At 46.1% G+C, this 24,941-nt stretch overlaps 1 protein-coding gene and 1 pseudogene across 1 annotated transcript in view; one reads left to right on the top strand and one right to left on the bottom strand.

The window, feature by feature from the left end:
• LOC126428299 (peroxidase-like) overlaps positions 1-24,941 on the bottom strand; it is a 261,029-nt gene that overhangs the window by 211,895 nt on the left and 24,193 nt on the right. The window lies entirely within an intron of this gene.
• LOC126428494 (5S ribosomal RNA) lies at positions 6,391-6,508 on the top strand (annotated as a pseudogene).

The following is a 24,941-nucleotide window of genomic DNA, read 5'->3' as shown; positions in this document are numbered from 1 at the left end:
ATCACACACATCCATGCCCGAGGCAGGATTCTAACCTGCGACCGTAGCAGTCGCGCGGTTCCGGACTGCGCGCCTAGATCCACTCGGCCACTGCGGCCAGCGTAGCGTTAGAGACTGAAACGGTACAGAAATACACTACTGGCCATTAAAATTGCTACACCACGAAGATGACGTGCTACAGACGCGAAATTTAACCAATAGGAAGAAGATGCTGTGATATGCAAATGATTAGCTTTTCAGAGCATTCACACAAGGTTGGCGCCGGTAGCGACACCTACAACGTGCTGACATCAGGAACGTTTCCAACCGATTTCTCATACACAAACAGCAGTTGACCGGCGTTGCCTGGTGAAACGTTGTTGTGATGCCTCGTGTAAGAAGGAGAAATGCGTTTCCGACTTTGGATTGTAGCCCATCGCGATTGCGGTTTATCGTATTGCGACATTGCTGCTCGCGTTGGTCGAGGTCCAATGACTGTTAGCAGAATATGGAATCGGTGGGTTCAGGAGGGTAATACGGAACGCCGTGCTGGATCCCAATGGCCTCGTATCACTAGCAGTCACGATGACAGGCATCTTATGCGCACGGCTGTAACGGCGAAACCCTACATTTCAGCAGGATAATGCACGACCGCATGTTGCAGGTCCCGTACGGGCCTTTCTGGATATAGAAAATGTTCGACTGCTGCCCTGGCCAGCACATTCTCGAGATCTCTCACCAACTGAAAACGTCTGGTGATGGTAGCCGAGCAACTGGCTCGTCACAATACGCCAGTCACTACTCTTGATGAATTGTGGTATCGTGTTGAAGCTGCATGGGCAGCTGTACCTGTAGACGCCATCCAAGCTCTGTTTGACTCAATGCCCAGGTGTATCAAGGCCGTTATTACGGCCAGAGGTGATTGTTCTGGGTACTGATTTCTGAGCATGTATGCACCCAAATTGGGTGAAAATGTAATCACATGTCAGTTCTATTATAATATATTTGTCCAATGAATACCCGTTTATCATGTGCATTTCTTCCTGCTGTAGCAATTTTAATGGCGAGTAGTGCATTTTTGAGCTGGCGACCCTAGGAGCAACAGGTGTAGCTCAACATGTGTGTGTATGGGGAGCTGCGCCGCGGTAACCGTGTGATGTCATCCAGCCGGCTAACAGTGGGGCGTCCGCCCCTGAAGCAAGTAGCCGGTTACGTCTGCCGCCACACTAGGAAGTGACCTCTCTCTGCAGCAGATCGGCAAGTCGGCACAGACAGGACCCAGCAGGACCACTCTGCCCGAATTTCTTTTCGGCTTCCTGGAGCGACCAACGAGCGACCCCTGGGTCGGGTATAGCGACTGAACACCACAATGGACCTCATTATAGACACCTTGATGGCGAGATTCTTTTGTGAGAAATCTGTCTTCTGAGCGGTTTGATGCAGCTCGCCACACCTTCCTCTCCTGTCTCCTTTCAACATTCCACGATTTGGGCCCACTTCGTTCAAACGCCGCGCACGTGAAACCAGCATGTTTATTTCATTATTCTCGTTGATGGACGGTTGTCTTTCCTTGTACATCACGATGATTAGTGTGCTGTGGACATTCCCGTCTCACAAGGTAACAACAAGAGATTTATTGGTTTCACTAATACTTCGATTCGTATCGCAGCTCGATTAGTTTCCTAAATTACCTGATTTTATTAACGAGTAAGCTATCCGAGAGCATTTGAACAACTTAGCAAACGTAGTGATAAACATCGCGACAGTTTGGTATGTCTGTGGGATCTAATCATCAAGGAGTTGCTTCAGCTAGATGTCGTGTACCTGGAGACATTTTTGTACCCTCTTCTTCACCGATTTGATGGCAAGGCTGTTACACGGTACCAGTGTGACGAAACCGGGAGGGACTAATTTGTCTGGGTGCTTTGTCAAGTGAAATCACAGACAAGAGAGCTTCAACGGATCGCTACAACACCTTCAGCAATTCTACGCGTTATGTGTAAAGCAACTTCCAGCGACTGGCACTCGCAGGATATTCTAGCCGGTAAATCGCTGCTTCTCCATACGCGTAACCGGTTTCGACTTAATTGCGTGATCGGCAGACGCTATTTCGCCGTTATTCTAGTCGAACCAGCATACGTCTCGACGTGTAGAGTATGAGAAATTCATGTACTATCTTGTGAATTGGCATGAGCCAATTCACGGGGTTTGGAGGAAGCCGAAAGGCACGCGTTTAAGCTCACGCAGGCTGGCGTGAGGTCTGGAACAGGTAAAGTAATTATACTATCAAGAAAAGTACGTAGCTGTTGGAATACTTAACTTTAATCCATAATTGGTGAACATCGGTCTGACTGTACATGTATCACAAGATAAGTAGGAATTGACAATGGCGCCTTGCTAGGTCGTAGCAAATGACGTAGCTGAAGGCTATGCTAACTACCGTCTCGGCAAATGAGAGCGTAATTTGTCAGTGAACCATCGCTAGCAAATTCGGCTGTACAACTGGGGCGAGTGCTAGGAAGTCTCTCTAGACCTGCCGTGTGGCGGCGCTCGGTCTGCAATCACTGATAGTGGCGACACGCGGGTCCGACGTATACTAGCGGACCGCGGCCGATTTAAAGGCTACCACCTAGCAAATGTGGTGTCTGGCGCTGACACCACATACTGCACACATCAAAAAAAGTTTTGCATCACCCCAGTTCCCGTAACTCCTGAAGACAGACGTTGACTTTGGATATTGTATTACAGACACAGTTCCTTTGACTGCTTAGATATGTCGCTAAATCAGCCCAAAGATGTAACGTTAATAATATCTATGTGCTGCTTTTTTAAGTGAAGATTTTCTTGCTTAACGAAGACCTCCCAAAAAGCAAATATACATACAAAATTTAAAAATAAACTGTGTTTAAGAATAAATGGAAAAACATGAGCCTTTTACAGTTCTCTTTGACAGATCGGACCCCTCCACTCTCCCCTCCCCCCCTCACCCTCTCCTCATCCGCCCCTCGGCACAACAATCCAGGCTACTTCGTCGCTGGAGCCGCTACTATTCAGTCAAGTATCTCCTCATTTAGGATCACAAGGCAGAGCGCACGCCACGTTCCAGACCTCCCACAAAGGAAAAATCGTTGGCAGTACCGGGAATCGAACAGAGGCCAGTCTCATTGCAGTTAGCAGCCGTGATGACTTTTAGCTACGGGCAGAGCCAGACAATTATTTAACACTTCCTTTGTTTGCTTCGACGAGCAGTATAAGATGAAACGATTCCGCTGAGGCCACACATCGTTAGAATAATATGCTTCATTCACTATTATTGGATATTTTCAAACTTACGGTGACAATCATTAGACTGAAATCGGGCAGTGTTGGTGAATAAAGTATCATTAATCTCTTCTGGGGTAATCAGACCAGTGCCGATACTTGGGCAGAGTTTTATTGACATCCGGTGATAAGGATGAATGTGATACCTTCACTTTGTACTCGTATAATTTTTTTTATCAACCATGGAGCGTGATAAGGTGGGTTTGGCTTGCGTGTTGCAATGATATGGGGTAACCGTATTGTAGACGCAGTCACAACTCCAAGGGCTGTCTGTGGAGAGGGACGGCAGCCTTCTTAGTAGTTTCCGGGACCGCAGTCTCAATGACCGATCTGGCCTTGCAACATCGACCAATATAGCCTTGCTGTGTTGACACTGCGAACGGCTGATATCAAGGGGAAACTGCAGTCGTTAGTATTTCCGAGTGCATGGAGCTCTACAGTATGGCTATTTAACATCAACAATAGCATAACAAGGATAGTGCAATATACTCGAATTAAATAAGATGATACTTAGGCCATTGTAAGGGGCAGTCAAATGAAAATGAGACACATGAAAAAAAAATTGCTTAAACTCTTTATTATTTCAAAAGTAATCAGTATAATTCTTAATACATTTATCCCACTTTCTGACAAGACGGTCAGTGGCTCAACGAAAAATTTTAGTAGTTGTCTCACGTTTCCATTTTACATATATTTATATCCCAGACATCTTTAAAAATATGGCCTTCCGATTGTCTATTAGACTATCGCATAAAAAATGTGAAGTAAATCGGTCAAGAGCATTACGTGATTTTTATTGACAACGTTTTCTCTTTATATACAGGGAGATCCATTGATTGTGACTGGGCTAAATATCTCACGAAATAAGCATCAAACGAAAAAACTACAAAGAACGAAAATCGTCTAGCTTGAAGGGGGAAACCAGATGGCGCTATGGTTGGCCCGCTAGATGGCGCTGCCATAGGTCAAACGGATATCAACTGCGTTTTTTAAAAATAGGAACCCCGTTTTTTATTGCATATTCGTGTAGTACGTAAAGAAATATGAATGTTTTAGTTGGACCACTTTTTTCGCTTTGTGATACATCGCTGTAATAGTCACAAACGTATAAGTACGTGGTATCACGTAACATTCCCCCAGTGCGTACGGTATTTGCTTCGTGATACATTACCCGTGTTAAAATGGACCGTTAACCAAATGCGGTAAAGGTCGATATCGTGTTGTTGTATGGCTATTTTGATCAAAGTGCCCAATGGGCGTGTGCTATGAATAATGCTCGGTATCCTGGACGACATCATCCAAGTGTCCGGACCGTTCGCCGGATAGTTATGTTATTCGAGGAAACAGGAAATGTTCAGCCACATGTGTAACGTAAACCACGACCTGCAACAAATGATGATGCCCAAGTAGGTGTTTTAGCTGCTGTCGCGGCTAATCCGCACATCAGTAGCAGACAAATTGCACAAGAGCCGGGAATCTCAAAAACGTCGGTGTTGAGAATGTTACATCAACATCGATTGCAACCGTACCATATTTCTACGCACCAGGAATTGCATGGCGACGACTTTGAACGTCGTGTACAGTTCTGCCACTGCGCACAAGAGAAATTACGGGACAATACAGATTTTTTGCACGCGTTCTATTTAGCGACGAAGCGTCATTCACCAATAGCGGTAAAGTAAACCGGCATAATATGCACTATTGGGCAACGGAAAATCCACGATGGCTGCGACAAGTGGAACTTCAGCGACCTTGGCGGGTTAATGTATGGTGCGGCATTACGGGAAGAAGGATAACTGGCCCCCATTTTATCGATGGCAATCTAAATGGTGTACTGTGTGCTGATTTCCTACGTAATGTTGTACCGATGTTACTACAAGATGTTTCACTGCATGTCAGAATGGCGATGTACCGTACTTCCAACGTGATGGATGTCCGGCACACAGCTCGCGTGCGGTTGAAGCGGTATTGAATAGCATATTTCATGACAGGTTGATTGGTTGATCTGACGTCCCCGGATTTGGTATGGTGATCCACCGACAACGCCTGACAACATGCGTCAGCGCATTGTCAATGCATGTGTGAACATTACGGAAGGCTCGTTGTTGAGAGGAATGTCGTTACACGTATTGCCAAATGCACTGAGGTTGACGGTCATCATTTTGAGCATTTATTGCATTAATGTGGTATTTACAGGTAATCACGCCGTAACAGCACGCGTTCTCAGAAATGATAAGTTCACAAAGGTAGACGTATCACATTGGAACAACCGAAATAAAATGTTCAAACATACCTAGTTCTGTATTTTAATTTAAAAAACCTACCTGTTAGCAACTGTTCTTCTAAAATTGTGAGCCATATGTTTGTGACTATTAAAGCGCCATTTATCAGAAAACGAAAAAGGTGGTCCAGCCAAAACATTCATATTACTTTACGTACTACACGAATATGTAATAAAAAATGTGGGTTCCTATTTAAAAAAACGCAGTTGATATCCGTTTGACCGATGGCAGCGCCATCTAGTAGGTCAACCTGAGCGCCATCTGGTTTCCCCCTTCAAGCTAGACAAGTTTCGTTCTTTGTAATTTTTTTCGTTTGACGCTTATTTCTTGAGATATTTGGTCCGGTCACTATCATTGGACCACCCTGTATACACTCTTCCACTGCGCTTATACACTGATGAGCGGAAACATTGTATGTGCTTAATAGCTTGTTGGTCCGTCTTTCGAATGAAATACATCACTGGTTGTGTGTGTCAGGTATCCTGCTGTTTGTTGGTGGATTTGAGGATATGTTTGGCATTAGATGTCAACGCAGAGGCGATGTAATTCGTGTAAATACCGGGCCGCCGATTTGAGTACGTGGTGAAGGTGCCCATAGCAACCCAGATGGGCTCAATAGTCGCAGAGACATCAACGTGAGGTCACTACAATGCTTCTCAAACCAATGTAGCACGGTTCTGGCTCAGAGACACGGACAGTTATAATGCTGGGTTCGAATCCTAGCTGTGGCACAAATTTTAATTCATTGCTTCAGTTGAGACTCAGATATCTTCAAAAAAAATTTATTTCGTCTTTTTTTTGTGTTTGTGCCAACGGTCTTGCCGCAGTGGTAACACCGGTTCCCGTCAGATCACCGAAGTAAAGCGCTGTCGGGCTGGGCTAGCACCTGGATGGGTGACCATCCGGTGTGCCGAGCGCTGTTGGCGAGCGGGCTGCACTCAGCCCTTGTGAGGCAAACTGAAGTCGACATTCGGCCGGGAGAGTGGTGTGCTGACCACACGCCCCTCCATATCCGCATCCAGTGACGCCTATGGGCTGAGGATGACACGACGGTCGGTCGGTACCGTTGGGCCTTCATGGCCTGTTCGGGAGGAGTTAAGTTTAGTTATTTTGTGTGTGTGTGTGTGTGTGTGTGTGTGTGTGTGTGTGTGTGTGTGTGACAGCTGTAATTATTTACATACCCGCCGGTGGTATGTTCATATGCAAAGCCACATTTGGGCCCCGCCTTGCCTTCTGGATGGTTCGTAAGGCAGTACATTACGATCGCAAGTGGTGCTGGAGTAGACAAAAGCCGCGGCTGCTCTAGCTGTCACCGCGCGGCCGGTATGCTAACGTCCAGGAACGGCGCGGCGCGACAGATCGGCGTTCTAGGCGAGGTCGGGGAAAGGTGTGTGCTGTGTGCGGGTATCAAGGCCGACGCCGACGCAGCGGCCGGCCGCGGGTCGTAAAGACCAGAGACCGGCGCTGGCGGAAGCTGGGCGCGCGTGTCTCCCGTAGAGCGAGCACGGCGCGCGCTGCGATAAAGCACCGACCGTAGCATCCAGCCGCCGGTTCCCGAGTGGGGTCCCACACAGACCGGAAAGTTACAAACATTCCGCCGTATTTCCGTCATGTTATCGAATGTCTTGGAAAGAGGCTATAGGCTCCACGTCTACGTCATTACACTGCAGTGCACAGTTGTTTGGCAGAGGGTTGGAATGTACTCAGCTCCCACAGGAAAATAACTGAGAACAGTTAGTTTATGAAGACATTTCAGAGCAGACGGCTTCTATTTTGCATTCCGAGTTCATTTGAAGAGGCGCACATTCTATTGCTGATTGCACTTACTTAGTTTCTTGGAGGATGACTCCTTCGGTTGACCTGGTCTTAATTTCTAGTACTCTACAGCTATTAACCCATGACGTTGTTTAAAGTTGTCACCAAAAATCTCGAAACGTTCTTGACCGATTTACTTCAAATTTTTACACGTTTACGGTGGGAGATAGGCTACATATTTTGTAAAGTATATCGTATCTAAACATACATAAACTACGTAAATGGAAAAAGTTTTAGCAAAAATTTCGAAAAGTTCCTCATCGATTTACGTCAAATTTGACACACACACACACACACACACACACACACACACACACACACAGAAGAGGAAAATTTATTAGCCAAAATCTCACAAATTTCTTGACCGATTTACTTCAAATTTTGACATGATAGTCTAACAAACATTCGGACACACTGAAACGTCCCGTTAGAAAAATTAATGAATGACTGTGCTGATAAACCTCTTACATTATTTGATTTTCAAACAGCTGAGCAGAACTCAACGTACTCAGACATTTTGCTCTTTACTTATTCTCATGATCACTAAACTGACACACAATATTTTTTAGCGCAATTCAATCTGACTTTCAATAATCCCTACAAAAGAATGGCCCTGACTAACGATAACCTATACCTTTCATGAATCACTTACCTCACAAAAATCTTCGTTACTCGAACTACTGCAATACAGCGAGCGCCAATACTAAATAAAATATTCTAACTACTGAAGGCACTAACTACTGATAGGCATAGTTAGCAAATGAAAGATTTCGATAGAGAACAAACAGTGTATTTACCTTAATAGTGTTCAAAAGTCATAATATATATACACTCCTGGAAATGGAAAAAAGAACACATTGACACCGGTGTGTCAGACCCACCATACTTGCTCCGGACACTGCGAGAGGGCTGTACAAGCAATGATCACACGCACGGCACAGCGGACACACCAGGAACCGCGGTGTTGGCCGTCGAATGGCGCTAGCTGCGCAGCATTTGTGCACCGCCGCCGTCAGTGTCAGCCAGTTTGCCGTGGCATACGGAGCTCCATCGCAGTCTTTAACACTGGTAGCATGCCGCGACAGCGTGGACGTGAACCGTATGTGCAGTTGACGGACTTTGAGCGAGGGTGTATAGTGGGCATGCGGGAGGCCGGGTGGACGTACCGCCGAATTGCTCAACACGTGGGGCGTGAGGTCTCCACAGTACATCGATGTTGTCGCCAGTGGTCGGCGGAAGGTGCACGTGCCCGTCGACCTGGGACCGGACCGCAGCGACGCACGAATGCACGCCAAGACCGTAGGATCCTACGCAGTGCCGTAGGGGACCGCACCGCCACTTCCCAGCAAATTAGGGACACTGTTGCTCCTGGGGTATCGGCGAGGACGGTTCGCAACCGTCTCCATGAAGCTGGGCTACGGTCCCGCACACCGTTAGGCCGTCTTCCGCTCACGCCCCAACATCGTGCAGCCCGCCTCCAGTGGTGTCGCGACAGGCGTGAATGGAGGGACGAATGGAGACATGTCGTCTTCAGTGATGAGAGTCGCTTCTGCCTTGGTGCCAATGATGGTCGTATGCGTGTTTGGCGCCGTGCAGGTGAGCGCCACAATCAGGACTGCATACGACCGAGGCACACAGGGCCAACACCCGGCATCATGGTGTGGGGAGCGATCTCCTACACTGGCCGTACACCACTGGTGATCGTCGAGGGGACACTGAATAGTGCACGGTACATCCAAACCGTCATCGAACCCATCGTTCTACCATTCCTAGACCGGCAAGGGAACTTGCTGTTCCAACAGGACAATGCACGTCCGCATGTATCCCGTGCCACCCAACGTGCTCTAGAAGGTGTAAGTCAACTACCCTGGCCAGCAAGATCTCCGGATCTGTCCCCCATTGAGCATGTTTGGGACTGGATGAAGCGTCGTCTCACGCGGTCTGCACGTCCAGCACGAACGCTGGTCCAACTGAGGCGCCAGGTGGAAATGGTATGGCAAGCCGTTCCACAGGACTACATCCAGCATCTCTACGATCGTCTCCATGGGAGAATAGCAGCCTGCATTGCTGCGAAAGGTGGATATACACTGTACTAGTGCCGACATTGTGCATGCTCTGTTGCCTGTGTCTATGTGCCTGTGGTTCTGTCAGTGTGATCATGTGATGTATCTGACCCCAGGAATGTGTCAATAAAGTTTCCCCTTCCTGGGACAATGAATTCACGGTGTTCTTATTTCAATTTCCAGGAGTGTATATCAGTTCATGACATCCAGTCTTACAAATTTCCTTTTTCTGACGGACACACGTCCAGATTGTCCGCTTAGATCTCTGGCATCAGTCTCTCCCGACATCCACCACTGCTGGCGGCTCACCTCCAACTGCGCAACGCTACGCGCTGTTCACATCCAACTGCCCAACACTACAATAGCCAACAACAATGCAAACCAGCCACAGACTGCACACAGCACAGCCAGTGATTTTCCTACAGAGCACTACGTGGCGTTACCAATAAAAAAACCTAAACAGCCTACTTAGAAGACATAGTGTACCGAACGTGGGGTTCGGAGGCTTTTCTGTAGGATAGATGGTGATCTGTACTTGTTGGCGTACGAAGTTACAATGAGACCAGACCGTCTCCTCTGCGTGCTTCAGTTTTGTCGCATGGCAATAAATACGATCGAGAGTGTCACTGGGATATATGTGCCAAAAATAGACTTGCAAGACGTCATATTGGTTGAAAAATAAATAAATTACATATACACTGAACAACAAGAACATTGTGAAAACTGCCCATCGCAACGTTAGATGCCGCCTCGTAGAGTTGCGGCCACGTGACGCAGTAAACAAAAGAACGTAAGCGGATCAGACGCGGACGGGGGACCACCGTACAGAAGATATGGACCAAACATTCTTGTTGTTGTTGTTGTGGTCTTCAGTCCTGAGACTGGTTTGATGCAGCTCTTCATGCTACTCTATCCCGTACAAGCTTCTTCATCTCCCAGTACCTACTGCAACCTACATCCTTCTGAATCTGCTTAGTGTATTCATCTCTTGGTCTCGCTCTACGATTTTTACCCTCCACGCTGCCCTCCAATGCTAAATTTGTGATCCCTTGATGCCTCAGAACATGTCCTACCAACCGATCCCTTCTTCTAGTCAAGTTGTGCCACAAACTCCTCTTCTCCCCAATCTTATTCAGTACCTCCTCATTAGTTACGTTATCTACCCACCTTATCTTCAGCATTCTTCTGTAGCACCACATTTCGAAAGCTTCTATTCTCTTCTTGTCCAAACTAGTTATCGTCCATGTTTCACTTCCATACATGGCTATACTCCATACAAATACTTTCAGAAACGGCTTCCTGACACTTAAATCTATACTCGATGTTAACAAATTTCTCTTCTTCAGAAACGATTTCCTTGCCATTGCCAGTCTATATTTTATATCCTCCCTACTTCGACCATCATCAGTTATTTTGCTCCCCAAATAGCAAAACTCCTTTACTACTTTAAGTGTCTCATTTCCTAATCTAATTCCCTCAGCATCACCCGATTTAATTCTATTACATTCCATTATCCTCGTTTCTTTTGTTGATGTTCATCTTATACCCTCCTTTCAAGACACTATCCATTCCCTTCAACTGCTCTTCCAAGCCCATTGCTGTCTCTGATAGAATTACAATGTCATCGGCAAACCTCAAAGTTTTTACTTCTTCTCCATGAATTTTAATACCTACTCCGAATTTTTCTTTTGTTTCCTTTACTGTTTACTCAATATACAGATTGAATAACATCGGGGAGAGGCTACAACCCTGTCTCAGTCCTTTCCCAACCACTGCTTCCCTTTCATGCCCCTCGTCTCTTATAACTGCCATCTGGTTTCTGTACAAATTGTAATTAGCCTTCCGCTCCCTGTATTTTACCCCTGCCACCTTCAGAATTTGAAAGAGAGTATTCCAGTTAAAATTGTCAAAAGCTTTCTCTAAGTCTACAAATGCTAGAAACGTAGGTTTGCCTTTTCTTAATCGAGCTTCTAAGATAAGTCGTAAAGTTAGTATTGCCTCACGTGTTCCAACATTTCTACGGAATCCAAACTGATCTTCGCGAGGTCCGCTTCTACCAGTTTTTCCATTCGTCTGTAAGGAATTCGCGTTAGTATTTTGCAACTGTGACTTATTAAACTGATAGTTCGGTAATTTTCACATCTGTCAACACCTGCTTTGGACCGAACATAGGGAAATCGATTGAGACAAGCGCGCAGATTATTGTTATTACGCAGAGCCTTTGAAAATGGAAATTTGTGGTAACGTCTTATGGGACAAAACTGCTGAGATCATCGGTTGCTAAGCTTACGCACTACTTTATCTAACTGAAACTAAGTTACACTAAGAAGAACCCGCCAGGACCGTAACAAGACGCCAAGACCGCGCGGCTACCCCGCTCCAGAGCCTTTGAGCAAGTATCTCGGAAACGGTTGAGCTGTCGAATGTTCACGTGCTACTGTCGTAAACATCTACAGAAATAGGTAGGACAGTGAAGCTACCACCAGCTAAATGGTTGGACGTCCATGACTTCACAGAATGTGGGGTTCGGAGGCTTTTCTGTAGGACAGATGGTCATCTGTGGTATATCTGCCGGAAAAGCACATTGCTGGTGCAGGCACAAATGTTTCGGAGCACGCCGTTCGTCGTACATTGTTGAACGTGGAGTACCGCAGCAGACCACCCCTACGTGTTGGCACAACGACATCAGCAATTGCGTTTGCGGCGGGCGCAGAACCATCTGGATCCGACCGTCAACCAAAGGGCACGTGTCGGATCTTTGCGTGAATCACATTTTTGCTGCACTAGGCCGATGGTCGTCTCCTGAAAGGCCGTCACTGAGGTGAACGGTGGCACACTGAGCGATGTGTCCTCGCCCTAAAAAAAAAAAAAAAAAAAAAAAGGGTATGTGTCCCCGGCGTCATACGCGGTGGCACGCCTGAATAAAATCGTTTCGACTTTCAAACGCGGGAATGCATCGACAGAAATTACGAATCTGAGATTCGCAGGGAAGGAGGGAGACGAGCAGCAGCTGACCTGCGACTGGATGCCACAAACAGGTTCCGCAGATCGGAGGAGTGGCACGCAATGCCAGGGCCGGTGAGGGGCTGCCCGCAACCGCAACTAGACTGCCGGCTGTCGGCGGTTGGCAGTGCTGGACGCCACCAGCAAGCAGAAACGCTGTCACTCTTCCCCACGACGGGCCCAAAGCGCGACTGTTGAGCAGTTGTGTCTCTGCCGGGAAGAGGCGGTGCGGGCAATTAACCACTCAATCACGGAACCGATTTTGCCGGCCAGTGTGGCCGAACGGTTCTAAGCGCTTCAGTCTGGAACCGCGTAACTGCTACGGTCGCAGGTTCGAATCCTGCCTCGGGCATCGATGTGTGTGATGTCCTTAGGTTAGTTAGGTTTAAGTACACTACTGGCCATTAAAATTGCTACACCAAGAAGAAATGCAGATGATAAACGGGTATTCATTGGACAAATATATTATACCAGAACTGACATGTGATTACATTTTCACGCAATTTGGGTGCATAGATCCTGAGAAATCAGTACCGAGAACAACCACCTCTGGCCCTAATAACGGCCTTGATACGCCTGGGCATTGAATCAAACAGAACTTGGATGGCGTGTACAGGTACAGCTGCCCATGCAGCTTCAACACGATACCACAGCTCATCAAGAGCAGTGACTACCGTATTGTGACGAGCCAGTTGCTCGGCCACCATTGACCAGACGCTTTCAATTGGTGGGAGATCTGGAGAATGTGCTGGCCAGGGCAGCAGTGGAACATTTTCTGTATCCAGAAAGGCACGTACAGGACATGAAACATGCGATCCTGCATTATCTTGCTGAAATGTAGGGTTTCGCAGGGATCGAATGAAGGGTAGAGCCACGGGTCGTAACACATCTGAAATGTAACGCCCTTGCCGTCATTGCGAACAAGAGGTGAGCCACACGTGTAACCAATGGCACCCCATACCATCACGCCGGGTGGTAAGCTGGTATGGCCATGACGAATACACGCTTCCAAAGTGCGTTCACCGCGATGTCGCCAAACTCTGATGCGCCCACCATGATGCTGTAAACAGAACCTGTATTCATCTGAAAAAAATGACGTTTTTCCATTCGTGAACTCAGGTTCGTCGTCGAGTACACCATCGCAGGCGCTCCTGTCTGTGATGCAGCGTCAAGGGCAACCGCAGCCACGGTCTCCGAACTGATAGTCCATACTGCTGCAAACGTCGTCGAACTGTTCGTGCAGATGGTTGTTGTCTTGCAAACGTCCCCATCTGTTGACTCAGGGATCGAGACGTGGCTGCACGATCCGTTACAGCCATGCGGATAAGATGCCTGTCATCTCGACTGCTAGTGATGCGAGGCCGTTGGGATCCAGCACGGCGTTCCGTATTACCCTCCTGAACCCACAGATTCCATATTCTGCTAACAACGCGAGCAGCAGTGTCGCGATACGATAAACCGCAATCGCAATAGGCTACAATCCGACCTTTGTCAAAGACGGAAACGTGATGGTACGCATTTCTCCTCCTTACACGAGGCATCACAACAACGTTTCACAAAGCAACCCCGGTCAACTGCTGTTTGTGTGTAAGAAATCGGTTGTAAACTTTCCTCATGTCAGCACGTTTTAGGTGTCGCCACTGGCACCAACCTTGTGTGAATGCTCTGAAAAGCTAATCATTTGCATATCACAGCATCTTCTTCCTGTCGGTTAAATTTCGCGTCTGTAGCACGTCATCTTCGTGGTGTAGCAATTTTAATGGCCAGTAGTGTAGTTCTAAGTTCTAGGGGACTGATGACCTCATATGTTAAGTCCCATAGTGCTCAGAGCCATTTGAACTATTTGAACGGAACCGTTTTCCTCCTGCTTCGGTCAACGGCACGCGGCCTTGCGTATCCGCTGAATCCTTCATCTTGTCCCCTCTTCTCCGCTCCTCGTCAATTCTGCCGAGAACCTCCTCATTCTTGTCTTATCTGTACTGTTGTTATAGGACCATCAGCTTCGGTTCAGGAAAAGTAAAGACATCAGAGAGGCGGTTCTGATGTTGTGCTTGACAATACGAACAAGACAAGTAAAATCAGGACACGTTAGAAAGCGTTCGTCGATCTAGAAAAAGCCTTGAGAGTGTAGGCTCGGGCAACAGATTCAGAATTCTGAAAGAAATAGCAGTACCTTATAGGAAAAGATGGGTAATCGGTACTTTTCACGATTGTGCATGTTTCTAAAAGCTGCTCGCAAAAATACTATGTTTCACGGGGTCATATTTCGTGTTCCGTTGATGACAGACATAAATGGTCTAGTGTTTTGGATACCTACGTAGGTTGGTTCAAATGGTTCAAATGGTTCTGAGCACTATGGGACTTAACATATGTCATCAGTGCCCTAGAACTTAGAACTACTTAAACCTAACCAACCTAAGGACATCACACACTTCCATGCCCGAGGCGGGATTCGAACCTGCGACCGTAGCGGTCGCGCGATTCCAGACTGAATCGCCTAGAACCGCCCGGCCACAGCGGCCGGAGAATCGAAGCATTTGAAATTTGGTGCTATAACGGCATGTTGAAAATTATTTGCACTAATTAGATAAAGAATGAGGAGGTTCTCTGCAGAATCGACGAGGAAAGGTCCGTAAGAAAAACACTGACAAGGAGGAACAGGAAGATAGGATATGTGTTCAGATATCAGGGAATAGCCCCCTTGCCACTACAAAAATCTGCAGGGGGAATAAAAATTGTTGTGGCAGACAGAGAGTGGAACACACCCAACAAATAATTAAGGATAGAGAGTGCAAGTGTTGCTCTGTCACTCTCCCACTAGCCATGATTAACTTCCAAACACCGTTGTGCATCCTCAGAAAAATCTTTCTCAGGTTAAAGACAGGCCTTTGATACAAGTACACTTCTTCTGCCCAAGAATGTCTTCTGGGCTTTTGCTAGTCTGCTTTCCATGTCCTGCTTGCTTCGTCAGTCACGTAATATTTTACTTCAAAAGTAGTGGAATCCCTTTACTTCCTCTACTTCGAGTTGGACAACTTTGATGTTAAGTTTGCTGCCAGTCTCATTTCTGCTTTTCTTCATTACTTCCGTTTTTCTCCGGTTTACTCTCAATCCATAGTTCGTGCTGATTAGGCTGTTCATTCCATTCCGCACGTTCTTCAATTCTTCTTCACATTTCCTGGTGATAGAAGTGTTATCAGTGAATCTTATCACTCATTTCCTTTTACTCTGAATTTTATTCCCACTCTTGAACGTCTCTTTTATTTCCATCATTGCACCGTGTTTAATCCGAGCCTTCATGTTTTGCTTCTTGGTATTCTAGATGCTATAGGTTCATTTATCGACTGCCGTTTTTTCTGACATTTATTGTCAAAAGTGAGACGTCTTGCAGACACAATCCAAGGACAACGACCAGGAAGACTGGCTGAGGTGATGCTACGTAACGCCCGCCCGCATTCTGCTACACAAGCAAAAGACGCCATACAGGAGTTGGGTTGGGAGGTCATTCCGCACCCACATTATTCGCCTGATCGTGCGCCCTCAGATTTTCACCTTTTCCGCTCTCTATCGAAAAAAATTCAAGGAACTTCCTTCCCGGATGAAAATGCACTCCGAATATGGCTTGAAGAGTTCTTCGCCTCATAACCACGTGATTTTTACAGTGGCGGAATCGAGAAGTTACCTCAGCGTTGGCAGACTGTTGTAAGTAGCGAAGGAAAATATATTATTGATGACAGTCTCTGTTGTATAGCTAGAGAAGGCCGAAATGCACGCGTTAATCTCAAGCAGGCTGGCGTGAAGTCTGAAACAGGATACGTAATGAATGCTATAAAGAAAAGTACGTAGCTGCTGGAATACTTAACTTTAATCCATCGTTTGAATACATCGTTCTGGACGGTACGTTCAAGACTATAAACTGTTAATGGCGCCTTGCTAGGTCGTAGCCATTGACTTAGCTGAAGGCTATTCTAACTATATTCTCTGCAAATGAGAAAGGCTTCGTCAGTGTAGTCGCTAGCAAGTCGGCTGTACAACTGGGGCGAGTGCTAGTACGTCTCTCGAGGCCTGCCGTGTGGTGGCGCTCGGTCTGCGATTACTGACAGTGGCGACACGCGGGTCCGACATGTACTAATGGACCGCGGCCGATTTAAAGCTACCACCTAGCAAGTGTGGTGTCTGGCGATGACACCACAGTCTCTGTTACGTGTTAATCGTATGGAAAAAGGATACACCAACTTGTACACCAACCTGATAAATTGCCTGTCTTCCCCTATAGCTTACTCCTATTTTTCTTTGAATTGCGATCATCTTCAGCCGTTTTACATTGTGTGTCTTTTTCCTAGGTTGGTAATAAATCGTATGAACATGTCTTGAATTTTCTTCAGTCTTGCTTCCATTATCAGCCGCAACGTCAGAACTGCCTCTCTGGCGCCTTTGCCTTTCCTAAAGCCAAACTGATCGTCGTCTAACATACATCCATCTTTTTTCCCATAATGCTGTGTATTAGTCACGTCAGCAACTTGGTTGGATGAACAGTCAAAATGATTCTGCGATAATTCTCGCAGTTACCTGACCTTGCTATTTTTTGTCCTATGGGTATCGTTGTCACAACCCCAGTGTTACGAAAAGTGCCTTCCAACAAACACAGTAGCTTACCGCGGCTTGCGGCTGTGTCCAGATGCAGATCGTGTGCGTAGCGGGTTACGTCAGCTACGTTGTTGCTCTACACCACCGTTAGCCGCGGCTGCCGGTATCCCACAAACGAGATAACTATCGCCTACGTTCTCCACTGTAGTAAACACCATTTGCAGGGAGCGGGCAGCACGCGGTCGCCCGTACTTCCTTGTCGGCAGCAGTCTCTGTTGGTTACTACGCGGAAGAGATCGAACCTACTTAGTTACTCACATGTCCCATACATTATTTACACCGTTTCCATGGAAATAACGTGGAAACTAGTCAGTTTACACGCTCTTTGTTATTTATAAGCCTCAATAAATGTTTAAAAGAGAATGTTCGTATTCGTCACAGGCACCACAATTCCTATCTTGTACAGGAGTATTCTTGTAAAGATTCCTTAGAGCAGTTACGCCACCTGTTTAGCAGTTTATGACGTCACTGGCTGTCTCTCTTCTTGCATACTTGATCTATTCTAAATCTACATCTACATGTATACTCTGCAAATCATACCCAAGTGCCTTGCAGAGGGTTCATCGAACCACCTTCTACTATTACTGTACTCTCAAACAGCGCGCGGAAAAAATTATCCGTTCGTGCGATCACTGATTTCCCTTATTTCATTACGCTGATCGTTTCTCCCTATCTAGCTCGGTGTCAACGAAATACTTTCGCATTTGGAGGAGAAAGTTCGTGATTGGAATTTCGTGAGAAGATCCCGTCGCAACGAAAAACGCCTTTGTTTTGATGATGTCCACCCCAAGTCACTGACACTCTCACTCGTATTTCGCGATAATACAACACATGTGCTCTTCTTTGCACATTCTCGATGTACTTCGTTAATCCTATTTGGTAAGGATCCCAGACCGCCCAGCGGTATTCCAAAGTGTAGGCTGTCTCCTTAGTACATCTGTTATATTTTCTAAGCGTTCTGCCAATAAAAGGCAGTTTTTGGTTTGATTTTACCACAACCTTTTCTGTGGTTTATTTCCAATTTATTTTATTCGTGATTGTAATTCCTAGGTATTTAGTTGTATTTACGGCCTTTAGATTTGACTGATTTATCGTGCAACCGAACTTTAAGGGATTCTTTTTAGCATTCATGTGCATGACCTCACGCTTTTCATTATTTAGGGTCAATCGCCAATTTTCGCACCATACAAGTATCTTTTCCAAATCGCTTTGCAATTTCTTTTGAGATTCTGATGACTTTGGTAGGCAATAAACGACAGCATCACCTACAAACAACCTAAGACGGCTGCTCAGATTGTCTCCTAAGGAACAGTGTGTGTGTGTGTGTGTGTGTGTGTGTGTGTGTGTGCGCGCGCGTGTGTGTTTGTGTGTGAAATCTTATGGAACTTAACTGCTAAGGTCATTAGTCCCTAAGCTTACACACTAAGTAACCTAAATCATCCTAAGGAACAGCAGAGGACCTATAACACTACCTTGGGGAACGACAGAAACCACTTCTATTTTGCCGGCCGAAGTGGCCGTGCGGTTAAAGGCGCTGCAGTCTGGAACCGCAAGACCGCTACGGTCGCAGGTTCGAATCCTGCCTCGGGCATGGATGTTTGTGATGTCATTAGGTTAGTTAGGTTTAACTAGTTCTAAGTTCTAGGGGACTAATGACCTCAGCAGTTGAGTCCCATAGTGCTCAGAGCCATTTGAACCATTTTGAACCACTTCTATTTTACTCGATGGCTTTCAAATGGTTCAAATGGATCTGAGCACTATGGGACTTAACATCTGAGGTCATCAGTCCCCTAGAACTTAGAACTACTTAAACCTAACTGACCTAAGGACATCACATACATCCATGCCCGAGGCAGGATTGAACCTGCGACCGTAGCGGTCGCGCGTTTCCAGACTGAAGCGTCTAGAACCGCTCGGCCATTCCGCCCGGCCTTCGATGGCTTTCCATCAGTTACTACAAATTGTGACCCCTCTGACAGGAAATCACGGATCCAGTCGCAAAGAAAAAAGAATGTGTGACGCCTTAGGTTTACAAGAAATCTAATTTTATTTTCAGCCCTGACGGTTTGCCTATTCGGAAAATAAGATCCGATTTCTTGTAAACCTAAGCAGTCACACATTTAAATAAACTGCTTTTATATAATTCCTTACATGTTTCTCTATCTTTCTACACAGTTTCCATATGTGATTAAACTTTGGCCTTGAAGTTCTACAAGCTTCTGTATCCTTAAGTTAGATATGTCTGCCGTCTGTGAGGATAAACAGCATACTGCTTTTTTTACCTCGTTATTTTCCGCCGAGAAACTCCTTTAACGTGGCGAAACAAGGAAAAATCGCTGGAACATCTGAGGTCAGTGATGGTCGGCCTGATTGCGGTTCATCGCGGACATTTTCCCGTCCGTCCTTGGAAGCTCTCACCTATTTACTCCTTTTGCAGTAGGGCCATACACCACTCTCATCCGTCGATGAACTTCCGCTGCTGAAACGTTTCTCGCTCTCAGAGAACGAATCACTGCCAGTGTTTAGCAGTCAAGAGGCTGATGAATTGTTCTAAGCGTTTTGAAATGTCACGTTAGAAAGCACGCTGCGACAAGACCACTGTAAATGGCGTGGTTTGACGAGCAAGGCATGCCGGGATTCGGTGCGCATTTGCGTTCAATGTTCGCGCGACATTCGATTAGCCACGGACATTCGGACCTTACTTTCCGCATAACCCCAGAACGAATCATTTTCGCAGTTTCTGCGGTTTTGCCGTTGATTTGGGCCACGTAATACTGAGAGTTGTCATATTGGAAAATTTTATTTCAACATAAAACCTTCAAAACTACGACATGGGTGTCCTCACACTTTGCTCTTGCATTGCTTGTGGCATTTAATCTTCATCCTCGCCTTTCGTCCCTTTCTCTATGGGGTCGGCCTTGTTGTACAGGTTTTGGCAATGTTATCGTTAGTGCGTGGTCTATTGCTGTTTGTGACACCCTCTGTCCCGCCAGAACCGTATCTGTGGGCCTAGAAAGTACGTACATGTTCCTGGCTCTGAGCACTATGGGACTTAACATCTATGGTCATCAGTCCCCTAGAACTTAGAACTACTTAAACCTAACTAACCTAAGGACATCACACAACACCCAGTCATCACGAGGCAGAGAAAATCCCTTACCCCGCCGGGATTCGAACCCGGGAACCCGGGCGTGGGAAGCGAGAACGCTACCGCACGACCACGAGCTGCGGACGTAGTACATGTTCCTAATTGTTTATATAGCGTGTATGTGAGATGTGACGTGGATACCACCCTGGCATTCACCTATTAGGCTGTGGGTAACCACTTAAAATCACATCCAGCCCTATTCATCATTCCTCATGGCAAACTGTTTCCGGCGCTGGCTCGCCTTCCCGAATGCCACTAGCGGCCATACGGAAGGACATCACACAGAACAGCGTCTTCAGAGTCCAGAAGATGGTAGCCATGACTTTAGCAACTGAGGGTGTGTCTTTGTACCTTTACTTCGGAGATGTGTGGCGCCAGTATACGGATTGCTATTTTGTTTCCGGTTCGAAGTGATGAACCCAAGTTTTACCGACTATGACGATCATTGACAAAAAAATTGTTACGATCAGCTTCGTAACGCGTAAGTAGTTCCGCACAGGTGGTCCTTCGTTGTTCTTTATGATCTTCCGTTAGGTGGCGAGGAATCTAGTGGGCACACACCTTCCAGTACCCCAGCTGGTGGACTATCAACAGAGACATTCACTTGTGCAGCGAGATGTTTGATTCTGATCCGTCGATCACCCCGAATGAGAGTGTCCACACGTACCAACATTGTAGCAGTTATAAATGTGTGCGGCCGGCCGGCACACGAGAGATCGTACATGTTTTTTGCGACCCTGTTGCGATGATGACAGACACCACACCCAACGACTCACCGTGCTTTCGTTCACTGCCAGGTCTCCGCAGACGTTCTGCAAGCACCTGTGAGTATTTGCGATACTCTGATTTTTCTCCATGAGAAACTCAGTGGCAGCCCTCTGTTTGGAACGTATCTCCGTTACAGACGCCATTTTGAAGGCTGCATATAACGCCGCCACCTGTAGGAATTTCATGAAACGAAAGGGGCTGAAGCGGGAATTTTTTCGCCATACCCCTCAACCGAAACTTGCTGAGAAACAAATGTGTTGAATAAGAATAAGAATCTTTATCAGCCGTTCAGTATTTTCTTATAGAATGGGCTTCGTCAATAAGTTCAAGATGGTTATATTCTCAAAACAATCTATATATAAATCATATGAATGTTAGTGTAGTACAACAGCACACATTTGGAATTTTACATATCGTTAATTTTACAATAAAAAAGAAAACATTATACAAATTTATATTAAGCGGGGAGTATTCATGTTGATGACACTATGTCATTATCATATACGTGTTGATAACACTATGTCATTGTCCTAAGATATTGATACAAATATAGAGCACTCGAAATAGGTCTATGCCTATATGTTAGATATTGTTTTTCCAAATTTAGGTCCTACTACAGGCAGAGGTGCCTTTCTCTATGTTAAAACAGCAAATCTGTCATATTACAATCTTTATATTCATCATTACTGCATCACCATATTCATGGACCTTGCCGTTGGTGGGGAGGCTTGCGTGCCTCAGCGATACAGATGGCCGTACCGTAGGTGCAACCCCAACGGAGGGGTATCTGTTGAGAGGCCAGACAAACGTGTGGTTCCTGAAGAGGGGCAGCAGCCTTTTCAGTAGTTGCAGGGGCAACAGTCTGGATGATTGACTGATCTGGCCTTGTAACACTAACCAAAACGACCTTGCTGTGCTGGTACTGCGAGCGGCTGAAAGCAAGGAGAAACTACAGTCGTAATTTTTCCCGAGGGCATGCAGCTTTACTGTATGGTTAACCAAGAGATGAATACACTAAGCAGATTCAGAAGGATATAGGTTGCAGTAAGTACTGGGAGATGAAGCAGCTTGCACAGGATAGAATAGCATGGAGAACTGCATCAAGCCAGTCTCAGGACTGAAGACCACAACAACAACAACAACACATATTCATCAACTGAGTAAAATGCTTTACCTTTAAACCATTGACCCAATGTTGGCTTAAATATATTTTTGGATACTGTTTGCACAATTTTAGGGAGTTTATTAAACAGTTCAAGGCCTACATATTTATAACTATTATGTATCTTGGACAATCTAGAGTATGGCAGACCAATTATGTGGTTTCGTCTTGTACGAGGGCAATTCAATAAGTAATACAACACTTTTTTTTCTGAAACAGGGGTTGTTTTATTCAGCATTGAAATACACCAGGTTATTCCCCAATCTTTTAGCTACACAACACTATTTTTCAACGTAATCTCCATTCAATGCTACGGCCTTACGCCACCTTGAAATGAGGGCCTGTATGCCTGCACGGTACCACTCCACTGGTGGATGTCGGAGCCAACGTCGTACTGCATCAATAACTTCTTCATCATCCGCGTAGTGCCTCCCACGGATTGCGTCCTTCATTGGGCCAAACATATGGAAATCCGACGGTGCGAGATCGGGGCTGTAGGGTGCATGAGGAAGAACAGTCCACTGAAGTTTTGTGAGCTCCTCTCGGGTGCGAAGACTTGTGTGAGGTCTTGCGTTGTCATGAAGAAGGAGAAGTTCGTTCAGATTTTTGTGCCTATGAACACGCTGAAGTCGTTTCTTCAATTTCTGAAGAGTAGCACAATACACTTCAGAGTTGATTGTTTGACCATGGGGAAGGAAATCGAACAGAATAACCCCTTCAGCGTCCCAGAAGACTGTAACCATGACTTTACCGGCTGAGGGTATGGCTTTAAACTTTTTCTTGGTAGGGGAGTGGGTGTGGCGCCACTCCATTGATTGCCGTTTTGTTTCAGGTTCGAAGTGATGAACCCATGTTTCATCGCCTGTAACAATCTTTGACAAGAAATTGTCACCCTCAGCCACATGACGAGCAAGCAATTCCGCACAGATGGTTCTCCTTTGCTCTTTATGGTGTTCGGTTAGACAACGAGGGACCCAGCGGGAACAAACCTTTGAATATCCCAACTGGTGAACAATTGTGACAGCACTACCAACAGAGATGTCAAGTTGAGCACTGAGTTGTTTGATGGTGATCCGTCGATCATCTCGAACGAGTGTGTTCGCGCGCTCCGCCATTGCAGGAGTCACAGCTGTGCACGGCCGGCCCGCACGCGGGAGATCAGACAGTCTTGCTTGACCTTGCGGCGATGATGACACACGCTTTGCCCAACGACTCACCGTGCTTTTGTCCACTGCCAGATCACCGTAGACATTCTGCAAGCGCCTATGAATATCTGAGATGCCCTGGTTTTCCGCCAAAAGAAACTCGATCACTGCCTGTTGTTTGCAACGCACATCCGTTACAGACGCCATTTTAACAGCTCCGTACAGCGCTGCCACCTGTCGGAAGTCAATGAAACTATACGAGACGAAGCGGGAATGTTTGAAAATATTCCACAAGAAATTTCCGGTTTTTTCAACCAAAATTGGCCGAGAAAAAAAAAAGTGTTGCATTACTTATTGAACTGCCCTCGTATTAAGGGTTTGGACAGATGATGTAAGGGGATATTGAGCTATGTTTTCTTTTACGTGTAATAAGCAATAATAGATGTACAAACAAGAAACTGTCATGATGTTAAGTTTTTTGAAATGTTCCCTGCATGTATCCTTAGGAGATAAAGCCATTATACATCGAAGAGCTTTTTTTTGCGATATGAAAATTGATACTGAATTGGGATAATTTCTCCAGAGCAGAATACCATATGAAAGATGGTGTGCTTATTGAGTGCCCCTCGTAGTTTGAGAGCCAGGTGCGAACGCGCAGCAGTGCAAAGGATGCCTGAAGCGATGGAAAGCAGAGCTCGCCGTGCGAGGCACGGGGTTTCGCTGTTCTCTTGTTCCTGCTCTGCGGAAGGGCGCCACCCACTGTTGCCTGGTGCCGGGACGTACGCCGCCCCCATCGTGGGGAAAGCGCCGCCAGTTCGGCTCAGTTCAGGGCGAGGTAAATTCCGGCCGATCCGAGTGTGGTGCGTCCACAACGCAGAAGCGTTAAGCGCCGACACTTAGCTTTCCCTGCGGTACCACCCGCCGGCAGCAGCCGCGTCGCCAGGGGGGAAGCGAAACGAGGAAAAAAGAGAACACGGCGGGCCCGACAGCTGAGCTGTCTAGCCTGCGGTTTTGCTTCTTACGGGGCGCTCACAAGAGCAAAAGTGACTCGGCAGGAGTACACTGCTACATGCAGTCCCGGGCGTACTTGACACTGTCCGGAATGGTACGTAGCGCTGAGCGTGTTACAGTGTGACAATTACTGAACTATATGAAAAATAAACGTAAATTAGTTACAAACTACGTAGTGCACACACTTTATTTAACATGTAAACGTCACTACAGATATTCCGATTTAGGTTATGACATGTTCGACATTCCTGCCATTTTTGGCGATGTAGCGCAGACGAGTACAATGGCTCTGAGCACTATGGGACTTAAGGGGCTCCGGAACGCCCTATACTTGCAATGTTAAAATAACGCTTATAAATTACATCTTTCCTCACAAAGTATTTGAGGTAGGAAGTTGAACTTTTTACAGATTATTTATTGGAATATGGGCTACAACTTAACACAGGGATTTTACAAAATTTTAGTTCAGTTATTAAAGATGATTTTTTTTCAATTGTAATGAAAATTCACAACATTTTTTTGCAATTTTTTATTTATATATTCAAAAATATACAGTTTTTTGGAAAAAGGCTGTGTTACATTATGCAGAAGGTACTG

This window comes from Schistocerca serialis, chromosome 12 (assembly GCF_023864345.2).
Source record: "Schistocerca serialis cubense isolate TAMUIC-IGC-003099 chromosome 12, iqSchSeri2.2, whole genome shotgun sequence".
Lineage (NCBI taxonomy): Eukaryota > Metazoa > Arthropoda > Insecta > Orthoptera > Acrididae > Schistocerca > Schistocerca serialis.
This window is presented reverse-complemented; position numbering and strand designations above follow the sequence as displayed.